General features: G+C 34.5%; 2 protein-coding genes and 1 non-coding gene across 3 annotated transcripts in view; 2 read left to right on the top strand and 1 right to left on the bottom strand.

Moving 5' to 3' along the window:
* Positions 1–11,963, bottom strand: part of LOC134664475 (ommochrome-binding protein-like) — a 223,045-nt gene extending 211,082 nt beyond the window's left edge. Inside the window, exon 1 of the mRNA XM_063521150.1 lies at positions 11,955–11,963. The gene's annotated coding sequence lies outside the window, so the exon portion shown is untranslated. The remainder of the gene's footprint in view (positions 1–11,954) is intronic.
* LOC134664457 (uncharacterized) overlaps positions 1–18,009 on the top strand; it is a 119,018-nt gene that overhangs the window by 15,834 nt on the left and 85,175 nt on the right. The window lies entirely within an intron of this gene.
* Positions 6,157–6,229, top strand: Trnar-acg (transfer RNA arginine (anticodon ACG)). The gene has a single exon. It is a non-coding gene; the product is annotated as a tRNA-Arg (tRNA).

Below are 18,009 nucleotides of genomic sequence, written 5' to 3'. Positions count from 1 at the left end.
TTGCTTATGACAATCTTCCATGCCCTAATTTAAAGGGTTGGGGGTGATTTACTATTAAAAATCCTGAAATAAGTATCTGGGGGCATCTGTTACACAATGTACTTCTTACTGATTCCCCATATAAACCCTTCACCCCGTAAGGGTAAACTTTGGAGTTAAAATCTGCCTTCACCCCGTAAGGGTAAACTTTGAGGTTGAAATCTATTCTATATCCTTCCCCATAACAATACCTATCTACATACCAAATTTCAACTAAATCGGTTCAGCGATTATTGATTCCCCATACAAAATTAAACCCCATCTTCATCCCCTTAGGGATAAATTTTTTTTGAATTTATTTGTTGTTTGTGTACTAAAACTATCTTACATACCAAATTTCAGCTTCTTAGAGGACTTCAGGAAGTACCCGGTATTGATGATCATCAAGTGAGTGAGTCAGTGACGAAATCGAAGTTTTTAGATATGAATAAAATCTAAAGTATAAGAGCTATGCAATTGATATGCTTAATAAGTCCGAGAACTTTGTTTATCTGGTATAATCCAACCTCAAGTTATGAGGGTTCCAAAAAACGACGAAGCGCTTCGAGAAAAGGTAGATAGTGCCCTTGCGCTTTGCTCGTCTTGGCAGGGGCACTGCCGTGCCCCCAGATGTTAAAAGATGATACTACTATAACTAATAAAGATTTATGTTTAGTTACCTACTATTTTCGCGTAAACTAGACAATTTTTATATCTTTAGTTATTAAGGCCCAAAATAATTATTTTCACTTATTATAAATAAATCCTCCTGTTATGAAGTATCAAATATTGTTATTTGTATATGTATAACTCTTAAGTTAAAAACAATAAAATCTGTTATTACCTACTGTCAAAATGATTATTTTTTGCGGGATTAAGTAATACACTGCTAGTGTTCAATAAGGCCCATAATAGGACTTTTAAGGTATATTTTCCAAGAGTATCGTAATATTTTTATAACTATTTTGGTATAATGAAGAAACTTAAATAAATGAGAAACCTATTTGAGTGAGTTTTTCATACTTCATATCCTGTTTATTAAAAAAAACCATTTTAATTTAAGGTGGGCTGTATATAGGCATATACGGCCCACACGGAATATACAATAAGGTAAGTGGCCTCACTTACCTTATTGTATATTCAGGATGTATACCGTGTAATATTGAGCAGTTGGTTTATAATATACATATTATGATATTGACCTTGAATAGGACAGGACATGACCATAGGAACCAGAAATAGGTATAGTTGGTCAAACCATTTGTCAGTAAATAAAAACAAAAAACTATATTCATCCTTTTCTTTTGGGTGCTAGTACTAGTGTAAGTCAAAGATAGTATGATGATTCTCTCTGTCTATGTTTGAAATGAGACTTTGTTTTTACAAACTATGTATAGTAAAAAATAGTTGTGAATATCTTGTACATTTTTATTACAATATTAGTCAAGATAATGAAATATAGCTGGTCAAGCAAATCTTGTCACTAAAAAAAGGCGCGAAACACAAATTTTCTATGGGACGATATCCCTTCGCGCCTACATTTTTCAAATTTGCCGCCTCTTTCTACTGCCAAGATCTGATTGACCAGCTGTAGGTATTTTTACGTAATAAGATATTTTAATTTCACGTAATGTCCGCATCTAATTTATACATGTGCACGGTAAACAAACAAATGAATGATAAGAAAAGACAGACAGTGTTACTGAGCGGGAGGTGGGGCGAGGGGCGAAGTATAGGTAGGCTATGATAGGCTCTCGAGCGCCGCTCCGGCGACTGACGGACCAGCGCGGCGTATGTATGAATTTCGCGCCTTTTTAACTAGATTTTACTATTACAATGCAAGCTACACGCAGAAATTTCTTACTTTCCATAATATGGCTGCGTATATTATTTTATAGTAATAGACTTATTTTTACAGACTCTAATTCAATATTAGATCTTATAGGACAAAAAACGCATATTAATTCTAGAGCATATATCTTATTCTTCTAGCTTTTTAGCTTGCCTATTAACTTAAAAAATGAGATATGTTGTTGTGGATTTATTAAACTTTAATTCAATATCGACAAAATAATAAGCTAATTGTAGTTTGATAAAGAAGCACGTTAAAAAAATTTCTAATAATTTTACATTATAAAGCGTCATACATATTATAAACAATGGAACTTAAACATTGCACTTTAATTCAATATTAAAAAATCATTACTAAAAATATATAAATACCTAATTTATATCTAACGCTCGTTCTAACTTTTCATCATATATTGCAAATATGCTTAAAAATATGTCCCATATCAGATAAGTATCACTTTTTCAACTTTAGAATTATCAAAACTTATAGTGCAAAAATCCGGTCCCACTATTGAGCTAATAGTACCGTGACAGTACTGAAAGAAATCTTCACGAAGAATAAGCTTGCATGCTTATTCTCCGTATTAGTTTTATTTCAGTACTATCACGTACTAACTTATATTAAACTTCAACAAGTTAATACATGAATATGGTGACTCTTACCAAAAAGTTGTGTATAACCTTTTTTGTTTAAAATTTATTAAGGATTATTTCTTACCTTGACACTTTTTTCCTAACTCTAATACTTTTCTCAAAAATAAAAATAAAACAGTAAACCGGGACATATTTCAAGCTAAAAGGGGGGGTTGCGTCAGGGGGAGGGGGAGGGACGCTAGTGTGCGTAAAGCACCATACCCAAAGGTATCATACTACATTCATTGAATGCTGGCTATAATTTGTTTTTCTTGCCCATACATTAGAACATAATTTAACCGAATCATAAAGAAAACTAAGGAATCTATACCCATGGATGATCTAAGTACATACTTAGCATATTACCTTGACTGTAAGTGCTCTTTTCTAAACATACTTATTTAATATTTAAGTAACATTATTAAGTCAACACAGGGTTTGTTTTTCACATCATAATTTCTCCTTTACAAGGACGTACCCAAAAATGAAAACAAGTAAGTAGGTATCATATTTTAGAAGCTATAAATGTTTTCAGAGATAAAACAAGATAGTTATATAGTTCCAAATAATAATGTATAAAGGTATACTATTTACCTATCTTCTTATCTTCCTATTCCATTGCTCTGACGGAGGAATGATAGGCTAGTATTTGTTTGCGAGTGTTACCTTTTGACTTGTTTAGAAACCAACATCCAAGAAATATTTAATTCAACGTCTCTAAGGTCAGACGTCTGCGGCCTTTTCTGTACCAACCGACTAAGTAATCAAAGGTATAAATAATGACGAAATGTCTGGACGTAATCAAAGCAAATAGCTTATAAAAGTTGTGAAATAAATTAGAAAAATAAAATAAATATTTACTTTAATGATAACACATGGCTAAGTAATATAGGTAGGTATAAATAAACGTGTTTTGTATGGTGCTTTCTGTGCCGCCTTGATCTTTGTTAATCTAAACCACAAGTGAGCTGTGGAAAGCCCCAGGCCTTATAATCTATGTCTTTCGCAAAATTTAGGGTTAGAGGGTTACATCATATTTCTATACAATAGCACACGTGTGAAAGTAGGGCGCTCCAGGGGTTACTTACTCTAAATGCTTAAAATTGATCTTATCTTCCAAAGGTTTTTCTTTTTATCTTTTAGTATTCCGTTTTAGAAATGTAGGAGTATGTAGGATGTAGGAGTGTGAAAAATCAAATGTTCATGTAAAAAAAAAGAACTATGTCTTGTACCTGCCCCTGTCTTGTTTTTGAGAGGGTAATTTTATATTCAATATACATATAATTGCTTTGGAATCATGGGTTTTAAACGTTGTGATTAATTCTTAACCAATTCTCATAAATTTTGATTCAGCATCAAAGATCAGCGCTACCATTAGCTGATGGAAGCGTAATTGCAAATTTACGAACGTCTAAGATATTAGCACTTACTATTAGTCTGGGGTCACCTTACACAACGACGCCATCTAGGTATGCCCGGTTATTGCCTCAGCGTTAACTCTCAATTACCTCTATTTGTCTTATATAACTATTTTATTCACATACTAAAAACGGGGCTTGTGACTTTTTACGCGCTACTAAATTAAATACAAGCAGTTTTACGAGTTCTTGTCAATCTAAAATCACATTAATTAAATGAAACTGGATCTACCTACTCCCACTTCCCGGTTTTCGATTGTGGTTATATTGTCATATTAATTATACCAGTTGTATAAATATTGATACATTATCATACACAAGTGAAAACCGCTGCGCCGAAATACTTTTTTTCTTGTAAGATTTTTACTATTGTATGTATGTTAGTTTGTAAGGTACATTTGTATCTATGGCCCTTAAAATTTTCGACATAGTTGCGTAATGTGCTATTTATCGCACTAGTGCAGTAAAATAGCCCCATATGTACTGTAAAGAATCAAACGATGTTAGTAAAACGGACGGCTCCTTTATTTTTCTTTAGTTAATCCTATAGCAAACATCCATTATTTTACAATAATCATAATACGAGCCCCGATGCAAATTATTTCGTCTAGTTCCACGCAACTTTGTTTATTTTAATAAATTTTACACATGAACATAAAATGACCCAGTAATGGGAACCATAATAGCAATGTTTAATGTAGTTTATTTTGATCGTATAATAAAATTGCATGAGACTTTTATTGCTGAAACAAAGGACTTTTCAAAAACGTTGTCCAAATCATATTGTCCTCTCCTACAGCACTGCTGCATGCATGGGCTCGAAACAAAATTGTCAGTACATTGGCAGAGCCCTATTGCTTTCCCTAGTACGAGTAATAGCCCTTTTCACATATGTTGTAATCCTACCCGTCAATAAAAAAATAAAAAATCATAATTTTTTTTCTTATAGTACAAACGGTATTTCTTGTATTTGGATTTAGTTATTGCAGGGTATTACCATATAAAATTAAATTACATTAGTATAAGCATTAAATATTAGTAATTTTTAAACAAAAACATTATTTTTGAACAAACGCGAGAACCTCAAAAAATGGTCTCACTAGACGAAAACATGTGCATCGGGGCTCGTAATACCTACTCATCCAGGGACTAGCGGCGCGATTCGGGAATTGAAGTAGAGATTGAATAGATATGAAATAGTAAAGATATGTGACGTTCCACGGCAAAAGGTACTATTGCCCCTGCTGAATATTGGAGTGGCGTTAATAATAGCGTAAGCGCCAGCCGCCATAAGGTAAGGCCTTTTGCCGTGAAACGTCACATACCTATCTTTACTAATTTCGTATCTAGTGAATCTCTAATTCATTTCCCGAATCGCGCCGTAGGTATCCAACAGGTTCGCTTGTCGCTATAATCAGTTTGCCAACCCTAGTGTGTGCGTACAACAGTTACTAGTCCGTTACAGCGAAGCGGGTCACGCGCAGCGCTTTCGACGTCCAGTCTTTAGCGTTTCCACACGTATTCGATGTTAGAGAAATCTTCATGGCAGGCTTAGGCTTTGAATGCCAATGCTTAGCGCCCAAAATATAACCTATTTAGGTGTTAATCTTAACACTTGTGTGCAGACTTTATTTTCAGTTTATTAATTGATTTTGACAGGGTTATAAACGGGCATTTAGTATTGTTTAAATAAATGGTCCTGATTTAAGTAACTTAAATTGAATGCAAGTTCTTGCTAGTTTAACTAAGCCCCGCTTTACACAAAGTTGGTGTTTCTATTTTCTACTGAATAGGATTACATAATAGGTATTATGATAAGATAGAAAACCTAATCGATAAAATAAATACGTCATTATTACCTATGCGTCACTCTCGCACTCAAGTAGGTACGTAATACATATACTGTAAAAATATGGGTGCACAAATCATCTCAAAAATATGTCCCATAGATCTTATCAGCACTTTATCTATTAAGACCTAATAAGGGACATATTTTTGAATAAGTTGGCTACACCCATATTTTTACAGTTGACTGTACATATACTTGTTAGGAACGGACGGACAAGATAGACGAATAAAGCGCGACCATGTTATACCCGCTGTCAACCACAAATTAGCGGCAACAAAGGCCTGTTTACATTTTATTCTCCTACTGCTGCCTACATTATCGCTATCACGGTCGGAGTGACGTAACACTTTGTTGTACTAGAACGTAATTTTGCACCGTCTACTAACAGGTCCTGTGGCGCAACGGATAACGCGTCTGACTACGGATCAGAAGATTCCAGGTTCGAATCCTGGCAGGATCGCGATTATCTTTTTGCTTTTTATTTTTTATTTATACAATTGAAATGATTTTCGTAGTTTTTTTATTTATTTTGTATTTACTAATATAAATACAAATAAAAAAATTTATTACTTGACAATTTGCAAATAATGTAGTTAATTATTTTGTACTACATTTTTTGTAAGATTTTTTTTTACGCCATAAATCAGATTTCATGTGTTATTTATTTTGTTCTATAACTTTTAGATACCTACTAACTTCGACCTTTTTAGATGCTATTTATAAATGTAACTTCGACCTTAAATGTGTTTAGTACAGTGATAAATTATATTGTTCCACGTAAAACAGATTACAGCATCAGTTCGTTTAATATTAAACTTGTGAGGGTAACCCTTCCGCACTATTTGCAGCACAAAGGGCGCTAATGAATTCGATTATCCAGACAGAATCCGTGCTTCCTGCTCCGTCTTACTAACTCAACGTGACACTTATACTAATTTATTGTTCACCAAACACAGGCCAAACTCAACCTTAACACTAGGGCTACATGAATCAATTTCAATTGCTTAAACTTGGCAATGAGCACGTGGCTTTTACTTTAAGAAATTCCATTTCGGCAAGTCTCTTAGCAGATTGGACAATCTTTTGGCGTGTTGTATAACAGGTACCTAGTTATACAGGCCCGCCTCATCGCCCCGGAGGTAAATTCGACTTCGTTAATGATGACAGTTGTGAGAAAGTTGTCTAACAAATTTTGGTACTTGAAATGCAACAGCAACAGTTTGTAAAGTTATACAGAATGATAAAGTGTACTTTTTCCTATATCTGTTGAGCCTAAATTCTTCCATAGTTTTAAAATAAGTTACTTATACATTCTAATAAGTATGACTATTTCTCTTAACTCAAAATATCAATTGATTTGTAGGTACTTACTTCTAAATGTTAATCTTATATGAAAAATAAAATATAATACATAAAGTAGATTATTTTTAAAGTAAAAAAACATGTCATAAAAGATAGTGCAACAATGTGGAACTATAGATTATCAACGCATGATTCACGTCGACTATGAATAGCTAGCCTTGACATTCGAGTCTTCGCAGCGTGGCGAAATAATGTGCGGACAATTGTAAATCACCGTTAACTGCTGAATTCACACATTGTACATAAGGTCAGCCGGGTAAATTGCGTATGTCGGGATAAACGCATTTTTTATAATAATTACAAGACTATAGGCACATTTAACTGACGCAATTATCCCTGTTGACCTTATAAATAAAGTTAATTGTAGGTATTATATTATATGAAGGCAATACCATTATACATATAAGAACAAAATGTTTATATTTGGGGAACATTACACTTGAATTTAGAAAATCTTGGAATCTGCAACCGTCCTGTTAAGGGTAGGTATAATCTAATCTAATATATACTGTAGTCGTGTTAAGTTCATATCAATAAAATTGGGTTAACGTATATTTGAACATTGGTTTACGCAAACGAATGCAGGTTTATATTGATCTAACGGACCTGAACATGATTTTAAAGCATGAATAACAAGTTATAATCATGTTCTCAGGTTTTGAGGTTGTTGAAGTCTAAGCTACTTATAGTTTACGTTCAATATTTCGTTTGAGCTTAACATGTTAGAAGTTACCTTTGTTCTATAAAGTAAGCTTTAGAGGCTTACATACGGTGAAAACTGTTCATAACGAACGATATCAATGAGATTGTCTTTCAAGCGAAATCGTTATACCTTAAACTATTTTGAATGTAGCTACAAAAAATCGTTTTCAGTTAACTATAAATAAACTCAGCCACGGAAGCCCTCAGTTTACACAGACTCTCTCCCGTCAATTGGTTATCACCTTTCAACCTTTGTCGCATCGCTCCGCCTAGAAACATGCTAATTTGCATTCGGCGGCCATCATACATATTTAGGCGACGTGTAGGAATCTTAACGGTTGGACCCGTCGAACGAGTATGCGCCGGACCGGTCAACCGTCCAGTCTTTGGTTATTTAATGATGTTAATGATCATCTTTCTAAATAGCGAGTTCGCCAATTAACTAAGCAATCGTATAAATTTCCTTTAAAACATAGGTACATAAGTAAGGTCATTTTATGAAATTAGGTATGTAATAGAGAATGTGACAACACAGTATATAAACATTGTTTTGAAGGCTTAGTGGGTTATGCGACTTTCTGACAACAGTTTGAAATTCTCACTGTTTTCATCTAGTAAGTACGCAGAAAAAACCCTCATGTGTGCAAACATTTCTCTCACACTTTCAGTGCCAAAGTTCCCCATTTCCAATACAAAATAGATATTATCTAGTGGGTTATTGGCAGTAAATGAAATCCACGTTGTTGTGAAGGCTTGAGATGCAACAAACATTTAACGTTATTCTCTCACCACTATCTATGTGTTCAAAATACCAAATCCTCATAATTTGGTCTTGCGCTAATAGTTGTGTTCAAAGCAGCTTGGAACCTGTTGAGCCCATTAATATTAGAGGAAGCATTTGCCAATAACAGCTAGTTGAATGTTTACAAGTCAAAGTAAGAGCTCAACATCCTAATAGAGCAGACAGCATAATAAATGAGCATCTCTAAAAGATTCAATAAGTTGAAACTACTTTATAACCTCTTGAGGTTCACTATCCTAATACTAGAACTAATTACGTACATTGAAATTTAAATAAAATTAAAACAGAGTTGCTTTAAAAAAATTATACTCTGTTTTGTAATGTTATTATTAAAATTTTATTGTAATTTTATTTTATACGAGTATGGGGGCCGCTACAGGATAAAACAAAATAAAGTGTTACCAGTAGGTAACAGTTTATTCTGTATTATTTTGCTTTATTTTGTAAAGTATACAAACACTGTGCCTACCTCCAAGAAACTTATTGGTATGAGCAGGGGATCGAAACATGACCTGCGGTTTGGAAGTCGCACGCATCACCGCTAAGGGCGCCAGCGCTCAGCTCCCCCAAGTCTTAGATTACAATTATGTCGTATGCAAATCACTAAGCGCTAAGAAGAGTGTATCACATGAATCATATCACATTTACATTACATTGGTTAATTTCCCCTAGATAAAAGGTTAAGGCATAGTTTCAGTAACTAGTTCCCCTTCACTCGCGACCTTGCTTTAGCGCAAGGCTTGTTTGCCGCGCAGGAATGCCAATAATGCAGCTTTGTCCACGACTGTGATATCAACTCAATACTAGTCTGTCACGTCCGTCGAGGACCGAAATTACGAGGCTAGACCAATATATTCAAAAATCAATGTAAAATTTAATACACAAACACATGAAGTATATCACACGTGAAAAACACTTCATTTAAATGAACACTTAAAACGTAAGTCCGGTTTAAAAAATGGCAATACCTGTCACAAAAATAAATACAGATAAGTACCTAAACCTACCCAAACTACCTTATTATTGGAATGTGGTTTATAGATTTTCAAAGCAATTTACGTGAAACGTGAACCAATAAGCGAAGTACCTAATTAAAATCATTTTAAGATTCGAGTCATCGTAAGAGAAAATGATTAGTTCTAAATGATTTTTAATTTATTTACACATTGTAATTCATGTAATAATGTAGGCGGCCTCCATTATGCTGCAATGTTGCATGAACCTGTTTTAGTCGGAATAAAGTCCAATGTAATTGTATGTATCTTAATCGATTGCCACTAATTTTGCAACTGTCTTGACAAGTAGGTATTAGAGCAACTTATTTACATCTGTCAATTATTAATGAGATATAGTTCAAAACCTGATTCTGTTCAAATAGTTTTAGTTAACAAAAATCTCCGTTTTTCGTTCTTGAAATAGGAAAAAAGTGGCAAGGTGAAGTAATTTTATGAACATGGTTTTTTAACGGAGAATACTGCTTTTCCGGTATCGCGACGTTAAAAAAAATATTTAAGGCTATTTCACACAACTAGAGATGGGTAGGGGTGAGTAAATACTGAGTATTTACTCGGTATTTACTCAAAGCACCCGATAAATACCAGTATTTACTCATTTAGGTGAGTAAAAACGATTGCTTATAAAATATTCAAAAAGTGAGATTTAAGAACAGAATTGTCTTTTATTGAAGAGTTCTAACGTGTATTAACAATATCTATAAAATAAAAAGCATATAGGACGCTTAATTTAGGAAAAAAAGGTAATTATTAGTGAGAGGTAAAATGTGATAGTGAATAGGTAGTTAACAATTTTGTTTTAAATAAGAAGGTATTTACTTTAAAAATATGGTACTTAAATTCTATCGATGATCTAGATAACTGCATGTCGCGCAAAAGTGCGTGTTTACGCGGCACTTACGGCCTTTTATTAAGAGTTTTTTTAAAGAAAACTCAAAAATGGCTCAACCGATGATGTCCAAAATATTGTTTTTTGTACTCTATTATAGGGCTAATCTCCCGATATGTTTTCATATTTTTTCTGAACTTTGGTTGTAAAGTTATAGAGAGATAAACATTATTTTGACCTTTCGAAACGGTTTTTTTTCCAAAAACATTCAATTTATCCAAAAATGTTCTTAGAAACATTCCAGTTATTTTTAAAGACCCATTTAATGATGTGCAACTCGTTGGTGGTTTCTGAAAATTTTTTTTGTGACAATTTATTACATGTATGGAGTGCCCCTCTTAAAAATAAATTTCTTACAATTTTGAGTACTTAATCCAGTAGCGGCTTACAAAATACACCTATATTTCTAATTTATATGCCCCTTTCAGCACTCTAAATAGTTTATACCCACCAATTTGGGTATAAACGAGTAAATACGGGTATATTGAGTAAATACTGAGTATTTACTCGGTATTTACCTGTGAGTATTTACTCACTACCCATCTCTGCACACAACTTATCTCAGTCATAAATACCTTTGCCACATTACGACACTCTGTACATTGTAAATACATGCTATTAGTACCTTATTCTTCTTCTAAAAAAAGAAAACCACAACAGAGGTACGCATAAAATCGACAGAACCAAACACTATTGTAATTTTTTGCTTATGATTTTATGTAAGACACCTTCAATGCGTTGTCAAAGCGGATTCAAAGCGATTTCGACATTACACGTTGTCATTGTTCAGTGCAAATATAATAGTCATTGACCTTATATTTAAAGGCATAAAGCATATAACCGTGTGACTATATTAATTTATCTACATCCGATTTAGACTGACGAACTCTGCTCATTGTGTGGGCTCGAGGCATTCGTGTTGCAATATTGCATAAAGTTATTCATAGGCGGGTTCGAGTTCTTGCTCAAATCAAGCATACATGATATTTGACTTAATAAATGACATTAAAAACACATCATGTATCTAGTTGGAAATCGACCGGCGTCACAACCTTAATAATGAGTTTTATACTAGGCTACTTTGTGAAATAATAGGGGCATAAGAAATACCTAAGTGCCAGTCTTGGATAAAAGCAAGGCTACTCTAGATTAAAAACCCATTTAACCTGACGCAAGCTTCTGAAATTGATAATATTACCTGGCAGCTTCATAAAGATTAACTACGGCACGACGTTCATCTCGATAAATAGTTGGATAAAAATTGTGGGCACCATGCTTAATAGTTGTATGCAAAACTTGCGCACTCTATATTCAAAGACAATAAATAATTACAAGTCATTCATTCATTTATATTATTTACATCGACTGAATATGACACGGCTGTCAAAGTCATATATCGAAACGTGACGAATTTCACACAGTTGTCTGTTGCAACTCGGAACCCGACACTGTGGTAAACCTTGCACCTTACCGGTAGACGGGCTGGGTCATTCACACACCAATTTGAGATGTTACGCAACGATGAACTTTAAAAGTCGAACATGTGTGCCTATTGGTGCTCAAAACTGAAAGCGGGGTTTTTCTATTCAAGCTCCAACCTATAAAGCTAGCAATGGTAATAGTACATTATTGTCGAGGCTCGGAAGTAGCTACTTGCAGGCTGAGGATTCGTTTTAAACGGACGACCTTGGGAGTCCGTTTAATTGAATCCGAAGCCAGCAAGTAGCCTTCCAGCCGAGTCATATATAGTGCTTTTCTCAAAAATGGTGCAAGAAATACAAATATCATTGAAATATTTTACAAAACCAACGTTCTTACGTATATATATTCACAGAAAAAAGCCCTTGCCGCCTTTTTATTTTTTTAATAAAAAAATAGAAGTGTATTTTTCTGCCGAAAATACGCCAACCTATTTGAGACAACTAAATAGTCGCGGTACTAATCATCTGTTTGGCTGTTTAATGGGCCTGTGCCTTCATTTAATATGGCCATTTCAAATTTTAAAAAGTTTGGAACTCGACAAATAATGGAATTTGTATGCAACATTGCAGTCCCAAAAGCGAGACTGCAATGTTTTTAACTTTTTAATTTTTGAGTGACCATAAACTACGCGCTTCGCGACCTATTTTTTAGACGGCAAAGTCGACTTTGCCGTCCATTTTTGAGAAAAAATCTTTATTCTACGCGCATCGCGGTATACCTAGATTGCGAAACGTACAATTCCATTTCTATCAGAGTATTTACTTTGGTTTCTTTGTTACACTTTTAGACCTTAGCAGTTACTTCACGGTGATTATGTCACTTGCTTTAATTAACACGAAACAAATAGATAACACCGTAAATGCTTCTCAGGATTACATAGCTTAAGAGTCATAGTAGCTGCCAACATATGTTTTATGTGCCTACTTCTTAGTGATTTATTTATTTGTTTTAAACTGATTAAAAACATTTCCATCTCATCGGAACTCTTCGGAACCTTTACTCAGCTCTCATCAGACACAACACAATGACAAATTATCAGCGGTAGTAGACTAAACGCTTCTTACGAAATGTGTATCGTGAAATCGACAGCCGACCTGGATTCGGCGCATAGCAGAACCGCAACTTCAAACTATAAAACGATAAGTAATCGCCAATAGAGTGCACCACAGTTCAATGTCAATTCACAGTTCCTAGTAAGTAGAATAGTAAGCTTTTCTTTAATTTGTGACATCATATGTTCATACCACAATGTCTATTTTCGAAGTTCCATTACTCTTATCGTAACCCATTTTTTTCTACTTTTGCTTACTTAGGGTTCGCTATTCGGCTCAGGACTCGTATAAGTGTGTAAATACGAAATTACCACGTTTCCGTCGTTAATATAGGCTTCTACATAGTAAACAATAATCACAATAAGTTTTTGGCAAAAATTAAATTTTTGGTACAAGCTTTTATCGCTGACTGTACTTTTCTTTCCACAGGCAATTAATACTCATCGAGACAATTCTAAAAACCCCAAAACACAAATAGGTTTCGTTGTTTTATCACAGAGTTCCTATGGCCACCTCTGGTCTCCATCATCAGATGAGCTCGATGACACCATAATATTGCATTGTCATCCGATTTATACATGCATGCAAAATTTCAGCTCAATCGAAAACCGGGAAGTGAATCAAATTTAACTTGCAAGATTTGATTACAGACAGACAACGGTCAGGTGAAAGTAAATAAAAGCTTGTAAAAATTACAATTTCAATGGTTTGAATGATACATAAATGTAATCGGAAAGTTCGGAAACGTTCTTTTCTTACTCAACTCTACAAACTCTAATTTAATTAATGCTCTACATAAAACTTTGTTTATAGAGCCCTTATTTTTATCTAATTACTTTTCCAGCTTTTTTCTGGATTTCTCATTCACTTTATCGAATTTTTGGATCATTTTATAAGAACGTAGTACTCGTATAAATGTTAATTTGCTTTTTTGCGACGCTTAAAATAAATATGTTTTGTTTGAGCTCATGTTATAACGCGATATAATATTTTCATTGTACATTTAATCCGTGCCATAACTGGCTATTTCATTCAATAAATAATTGGGTCGAGGTACCTGCAAAGTGCCGAAAGAGCGTGTCACAAATCGAATAAATTAAATCAGATGAGATCGATCACGTAATACTTTATGCCGTACTGATTTCGCATTAAGGAAGTGGTAAATGACATAGCAATAGCACACGCACAGGCCATTTCATAAGCTAGCAAATAACTTGGCTCTCGTCTCCTGGTGATGTTAAAACAAATATTCTCACGTATGTAATGCGTAACCATTCCTTAAGAGAATACGTGATGTTCTACTTGAATGCGCCGTTTGATCGCGAAATACGTTCGATGTTTGAAATAGACTAACAGAAATTTGATTTGACTTGGGTTCAGTACAGGCAATGGTTACTTACCTATTTTATTTTTAACCGACTTCAAAAGGAAAAAGGAATTGAAGGAACGCCTCCTTTTGGAATTTTGACGGAGGGAATTATGAAGAAGTTATGAACTGATTATGAAGACCAAAATGGAATTTATCAACGATAAATGTTTGTTTTGAGATGCACTAAGACCGTACACAATTTTAATAGAATTTAAAATGTTTTGTGAAGTCGATGGCGGTCCGGCCGCAAATTTGTTACCTACTATGAAAATAGGTATCTTATTATCCTATTAATTTAACAGCCATGATGTTTTAGTTAGATGAATAATGTGTTAATTTATTCGCCTTTATTTATTTTTTCGGCCTTTGAAAGCAGCTAACTACCTATAATAAAACGTACATAGAAATATTTATTTTTTCATAAAATTACTTAATACAACATAGTAAGTTTTATTTCCCTATCACGTATTTCTTCTTATTTCTATTTCAATCAGGACAATCGCACAGTAATACGTTTAATGTCTACGTAAATGTCCACAACTGGAGCCAAATCTTTCTTAAGCCTGTGCGGAGCTCAGATTGGGGCAATAACACATTTATATTCCTCTATCGTCTTGTCGACACAGCCGGAATAATAAATATTAACACTACGAGTATATAGCCATTCGCTCAAGAGACTGACGGTATCGCACGGCACTTTCTAACACCTTGGGAATACAAATTAAACGTACTTTAAAGTATCTAAACATATTTAGAGGGTCAAGCTAAGGCGCTAAAGTTTTTAAGTGTCTTATCCTTTGCAGAGCACGATGGAAAAGGATTAAAATGGAGATAAAATTCCCATCTTTACCGATAAGCCTGTTGACTTTAATCTCTATTGCTTGAGGCAGCTAATGGATCTACTATTTTATAACTTGTACGATATTTCACCGGGGTTTACGATACATTATATACCTCTTAGCGTTGTTGAAGAAAATCCTTTAGTGCAAAAACAGTTTTATATATTCATGCTTATTGCCAACCACTAAATAATAATACATATACATAATTATAATTATTTACTATAGAAAAGTGTATAAAATGAACGAAGGGTACTTTTCTAACTTTACTTAATAAATTATTACTCGAGATTTCTATATCTAATACACAAATAAAAAACTTTAACCGATTTGCAAGACCGAAGTGATCCCATAAGAGCTCCGCAGTTTTGTACGGAGCTCTAAAAACGAGCCAATCGAACTGAAATTGTATTAACGCATCCTTTTAGGACTCATTTAGACGATGCGAGAATTCGCATGCGAGTTTCATTACATTACGGGTTTTGATCGGTCGGTTGAATTGGCCGTAACCAACAGTATGCAATGTAACTAAAATCGCATGCGAGTTCGCGCGTTTTAAATCAGCCCTTATTCAGCACAACGTGTAACGAAAATGCACCACATAAGACATGTCACAGCGTATAGTATGTCTCGTCAAGTTCCGTTGAGGTCGGTTATTCAACTGTTAGAAACTATGTTCTATCATAAGCTTAGACAGTCCAAATTAGTGCGCTATTGCGTGCTGGCCAAGTATTGCGAAGCAGAGGATATGGTTGCCGACTTGAAACGAATGTTTAATTCTACGAGTGGATTATACACAAATGTAGAATTACTTGTGTATAATTCAGACCAATAACCTGTAGCTAAGTAAATTACTTGCAACAGGAAAGCATTAAAGCAATTATGTGACTGTTTTAAGTGGTATTTCAATACTGGTATTTTGCAATTCTTAATAATATGTGAAACAAATCTTGCAAACAGTATTCTTTTACTAGTTATTAACATATTTCTCCTATGATTTTGAACGAATGCTACATAATTATGTATTAAGTAAATACTTATTTATTTAGACCTATTTAACTCGGGTGATCTTTTTTAGATTAAAGTTTTATTTACTGTAAAAAAAATTTGTATAATATACTTAAATTCTCTAGATCAGTGTAAAATCCCATGGGAGCTGAATAAAGGAATCCAATAAAGGAATCTGGGGCTAAGACTAGATGCTTCAAGTTAGAAAGCTTGTAAAGGGAATTCAGACACCTCACAAGTCTCACAACCCTGTCGTTTGGCAAGTTGGCACATCCCAAATGATCACAGTCCCAGCGTGCCAACCTGGATAGTTACTCAAACCGCTAACCGAGCTCAGGCTAACCCACAACCACGCTCTTCGATTGCGCATATTTGTACGCATCTCAAATACACAATAACAATGGTTCTGTAAGCATGACTCACCACAGTTCGGTTACCGATTGGAATGGCACCCCTGCACTCGATCGACGCTATTGTATCCGAGTTGCTGACAATAGGAAACTTCTCAGGAACTCTTTCGTACGCTTCTGATAATAGAGGTCAGATATAAAGGTTGTTCTTCTTACTATCTCCGTCTAGTGTTGAAAATGATTCAGTGCTTCTTCAATAACATGGCAGGGTGATGCAGCAGACTCCATAAAAGCCAGTAAATATTCCAGTTCATTGAGTAACAAAATATTTATTCGTCTTTCTGACAAATATTTGAGCTACAAATATTACTAATAGTTGGTGATAATGTAGGTACCCTACTCAAAATCCATACTTTGGCACTTGACAGCTTAAAAAAGCTAAGTGCTTACTTACGAGTACCTATGTGTCTGCAAAAAATGTAATTGTCTGGAATCGAGAATCGAGTAGTCAATATCGAGTATTTTTTAAAGCTTAAATGATGAAATTGTAGATCCATACAATGCATGTGCCATTATTTTTAATATTTCATAGTTTTTCGGGTATCGGGGATTCACAAATTCTCAAAACTGTGTATCGACCAGAAACAAAAATAATTCATCAGTTTATGCAAAATAGTTCCATTACAGGTACCGTAAAACGGGGTGAGTAGGTTTCGCTGGGAGAGTTGGGTTATGAATGGGGAGAGAAGGTTTGAGAGGGGGGTGAGAAGGGATTTTAAGGCTACTGCTACAAAAATAATGTATTTCAATTTAAAATGGGGCTATAGTAATACGCATAATAATAAAAAATCGATCCAACAATCTTCCAAAATCACCTTTGTATGAAAAACCCTCTCACCCCAAATACGAGGCACTACGGGGTGAGGTGGGTTTCCTCTTTATCGTCAAAGTTATGAAATGGAACTACCCAAAATAAAATACAAACTAAAATACAAACGTCCGAACCACTTATTATATACACCATTCAGTTTTCACATGTAAAAATAAAATTTTATCGAGGTTTGAAAGTCAAATTTCACCCAACTCACCCCATTTTACGGTACTGGTATACATATATCTGGTTGTTGTCGTCTAACACGTGAAATGTTATTTCCAGTATCGATCTTGAAGTTATAAACAGCTCCAGTTCAGTCACATTCCGACGTCGACTTGACATCCCCAGTTAGTCGCTACCCGCAAACCGTCAATATTTGCGACGCAAACGTTGGGACGCAATTTACAACGGGAACACGCGTCAGCATTCTACTTGATGAATGAAGACGCGACCCATTGCGCTCTACCGGTATAATCAATGGCACACATAAGTTACTTG

This window comes from Cydia fagiglandana, chromosome 5, assembly GCF_963556715.1.
Source record: "Cydia fagiglandana chromosome 5, ilCydFagi1.1, whole genome shotgun sequence".
In the NCBI taxonomy this organism is placed as follows: Eukaryota; Metazoa; Arthropoda; class Insecta; order Lepidoptera; family Tortricidae; genus Cydia; species Cydia fagiglandana.
Note: the sequence above shows the minus strand (reverse complement) of the source record. Positions and strands in the feature narration are given on the sequence as shown.